At 42.2% G+C, this 4,336-nt stretch overlaps 1 pseudogene; it reads right to left on the bottom strand.

Annotated features, from left to right (window-relative positions):
* Window positions 1–1,494: 1,494 nt before the first annotated feature.
* Window positions 1,495–3,807, bottom strand: LOC149220219 (uncharacterized; annotated as a pseudogene).
* Window positions 3,808–4,336: the final 529 nt, after the last annotated feature.

Here is a 4,336-nt window from a genome sequence, read left to right as displayed (position 1 = left end):
GGGTTACTGCTTGGGTATTCCATACTATAGCAAGCCCTCCTGAGGCTCCCGAGGCATCTACTGCAACTGAGCGACAACCTGGCCATGCTTTTGAGAGAATACTGCCTAGTGTAGAACTATTGCACTTGGTTTCCTGGAGAAAACACATCTGTGGCTTTTCCATTTTAATCATGTTTTTTAACATCCTGAGTTTTCCAGGGCTGTTAAGCCCCCTTAAGTTCCATGATACAAGCTTCATGGTTCAACTGTTAATGGAGGGCTTGTAGTACTTTGTCAACTTAGCATACCTGCCTGAATCTACCAGGATTTTTCCAATCTCGATCGTTCGCTGGAGATCTGTTTTTCTTCCTCTCTTTTTAGTATCCTTTGGACGTAGGCTGCCATCCCAATGACTTCCTGGTTGAATCCCTAGTTGGTGTTGATGATAGGCTCTCGAGATGACCACTTCGAGCTTATTGAGTTGAGTCTCTGATATAGTGTCGTATGCTCTCTTTTTGCAAGCTAGTTCTAATTCCAGAATATCCAGACCGTTTAGATCTATGCTTTCTGGCTCTTCTTCCATTTGTTGCACTTGACTGCTTTCTTCTATATTGATCTCTGAGTCCTGGGGGAGGTCTGCCTTTCCGTCGACTTCCATATCCTTGTGAATCTCTGCTGTTTCTTTCTGACTTCTGCTGAGAATAGTTGGGATGATGATGGGGGTCTGAGATTTGGGAGGGGGATCTAAGGGAGGGGGATGGGATGAAGAAGATGGGCGAGCAGGGTTGGTCTCAGAGATCAGGGGTTGTTCTTCAGAGGATTGAGCAAGAATATCGAAGCTGTTCTTAGTTACTGGGCCTTGGGGTTTGTTAGTCTGGGGTTTGATCCCATTCTGGGGCTTTTTATGCGAGCGCTTTCGGCTTGGGACCTTGGTAAAGCCATCCTGGGTTAGGTTGTCAGACAGGTCAGGGGTGTTGGCTTTGGCATTTTGAGGGCAGTCCCTGAAGAGATGCCCCAGAGCATGGCACTTTCTGCAACGAAAGGGTACGTGTTCATAGTCGAGAGGCTGGATCCATTCTTCGTCTCGGTGGGCGAGAGTTACCGACTCTGGTAAAGCTTCATTCAGGCGGATAAAGACACATATTCGAGCATAGGAGATGTACTTACGAGATTTGGTTTCTTCTGCCACTCTGATATATTCTCCCACTCCATTTCCTATACCCTTGAGAATGTCCTCGTCCCAATATTCATCTGGAAGAGAGTACATTCTGATCCAAACCGGTGCCCAGGTGAGATCTTCTTTATCTGGGTTGAATCTTGGAATCCATTCCCTCAGATACAATCCTGCTGAGTTAAAAAAGTAAGGCCCTGCTCCTAGAATCCTGTATTTGTCCTCTAGACAGAAAACGATTGCAGTGAAGAAGCCTTTCGGCCCTAGCTGCAAAGTGACATCTCCTTTGGGTTTCCACTTCGCCGCAATCCAGCCATATAAGGCTTTCTCAGTCGGCCAAAACCCTATAAACTTCCCAATGAGGGCATGATCTTTCATGTACTCTATTCTTCTGTCAATCTTGTCTCCCGACAGCTCTATTCGTGGCCTTTCTTTGGCCACTGGTCGGCATGTTGATGAGGATATTTTCGGGCTTTCTTCTGGAGTTTCTCTTCCTTCTTGTGTATTGCTGTCTTTGTTCTTCCGATTTCCGGTCTCCTTGTCATCATTTTGATGCTTTTTCCCCTTGTTTAAGATTTCCTGATCTACAGATCCAAAGATGACCGTTTGCTCAGGATCGTGCTGTGAAGGGGAGGGCTCTGACGCCCTCCCCTGAGGTTGTTCCATTGCGCGACGCTAATGCCCTGCAGCTCTGTCACGCCACAAAGATATCCTTTCAGTCCCTGAGAGTACTCCGTGCAGTGCAGTCGGCGCCGTTGAGAGTTTTCTCAAACCCTAGTACCGTTCCCAACCTTTTCTTCAACAATACCTGCAGATGAAGGAAAATTTGACCAGGTAGCACCAGTTAGTAGTTGTCATGTTCGGATTGCACCTTGGCCATGAATGCCTGGAAAATAAGAAGTAACCTCTCCTCGGCTTGTCAGGAATATTACATCACCATGGATTCCTTTATGATGTTTGTGTCCATCATTTCTATGAATTAGGATAGGAAGTTAGTAGTTGTCATGTTCGGATTGCACCTTGGTCATGAATGCCTGGAAAATAAGAAGTAACCTCTCCTCGGCTTGTCAGGAATATTACATCACCATGGCTTCCTTTCTGATGCTTGTGTCCATCATTCCTAGGAATCAGGATAGGAATTGCTACCTCTAGAGGAGCAACATCAAAAGTGCGACCAAAAGCTTGTGATACACCAAATGGGCCATGCCTATAGATAGAGGCATTAAAAAGTTGCTCTCGCACTAGAACTCCAGAAGTAGCTACATCCCAACAAGGTTTCAGTACTTCCATTGTTCCAGTTGCTACAGTTTATTGAGTACCACTTCCTCCAACAACCTAAACATGTTCTAGCACTCCATCTCCATTTATATCAACATGCAGGCCACCCTCTTGCAGATGAAGCTTACAAACTAACCGCCCAGAGGCCAGATGAATAGCTTCTATTCCCTCCTTTTGATGTGCTACAATTACATTAGGAATCCACCAGAGCTGAGTATAATTTGTTATTATGGGTACATAAATACTCTTCTTCTTTCTTTTGCCAGATGTAGCATACTCTGCTACCTTGTCAATAGCACTGGTAATTTTTTTTGTTGTATCCTTCCCAAAAACATGTTTGTCCTCTGGTTTGTGAACTGTAGATGATGATCTCTTTCCAGGCATCTTCTTCAGGGATTTCCTTTTTTTCTTTCTGAAATGTGCCAGCTCAAGTAGAGTATCCTCCCTTCTATCCCAACGATGTGGCATAACTCCTAGAATGGATTCTCGGAACTCCCTCCATTCTAACTCTCTAGGATGTTGACCATTCAATGCATGAGCATCAAGCTTGTAGTTGTGTTGTGGAATCAGTTGTGATGAATTAGGTACATGGTGTGGTAGATCCTCATTCCTATGTTTCCATCGTTGTATGCTAGAATGCCTAGCAAAGGCATAATAGGCAAAGTGCCTTACTTTCTCTCCACCTTTAGTGCTCAAATCCTCAGAATATTCTTTCTCCTCTGCACTTCTTCAATGACGACCTGCATTATTTTCATCGACCACTGCTTCTTCAAATGGATCCAGGTAAAGATGTGGTTTTATTTCCATCCTTCCCCCCATAATTACTAGCCCCACATATCGATGCTTCAATGTATAGTTACTGATAGAAATTGTTATCTCTCTGTGAAGAGCACCATGTGGAAAGTCATCCTGCACATCAACCTCCCATAGTTTCTTGAGGTTTTGGTTAAATCACATTATCGACTAACCTTTTGTGACAAGAACCAAGATCTGTTTTCTTATTTCTCCTTGTTTATGCACCCGATCAACAAAACCAGTTTCCATTGATACAACCCATCTTCCTGCTGCAATACGAACTCTTTTTGGCAGCAAAGATACCTCTGAAATCAGGCATGTTTCAGTGAATCCTCCATTCATTCCCTTTACATGAGGCTCCAATACCTGTATTTTTGCATCGTGAGTTGCACCAAGAATTTTACTTCGACCATCACCATTGGGATCTGTTATTAGTTGAGGAGGAAGCCGCTCAACTTCATTCTTGAATGGATAATCATGAGCCTGATGAAGCCATGCTTCTCTGAAAGTAAAATCTCCTTCATGTTGCAAAGAGAAATTATGATCAAGGCCGCCAACATAAGGATGCCCAGATCTCTCTTCATGGATAATTTTAGGGGCGAATTTTCACCCTTGGGCGAAATTAAGGGGTTTTATATTTTTATTGGGCAAATATTTTGTATCACAATACATTGTTACAAATTGCCTCAAATTTATTTTATAAAACAAAATTAGGTATGGAGGTTAGCCCACCTTATTTTAAGGGAGAGAGTAAAAAAAGTAAATTTAGCCCTTAGGAGTTACAACATTCCATTGGCCCTAATTTTCAAGAATAGGTATTTATTATAGTTATTTCACCCTCCACATTCGGTGTAAAAAAGGTTTTTTTCTTTCATTTTCCCGTATTTCATGGTATTGGGGTTAATTTCGAGAAAATCACCTTATTTTTTGGAACAAATGGTCACAAAAGAATAATTCATTTTATTTAAAAATTCAAGTCTCTTATTTTCATGTTTATTTAAAGATTGAATAATGTTCTTTCCATATTCCAAGTTCGCATTTGTTTAGCCATAATCATATAAAAAATAATGAAAAACATTTTTTTTATATTTACTCCATAAGTCACCTTATATT

Source organism: Pinus tabuliformis, chromosome Q (assembly GCF_031772625.1).
Source record: "Pinus tabuliformis cultivar Carrire ecotype Pingquan chromosome Q, CPIR1, whole genome shotgun sequence".
Classification (NCBI taxonomy): Eukaryota; Viridiplantae; Streptophyta; class Pinopsida; order Pinales; family Pinaceae; genus Pinus; species Pinus tabuliformis.
The sequence above is the reverse complement of the archived record's forward strand: the minus strand, read 5'-3'. Positions and strand labels throughout refer to the sequence as shown.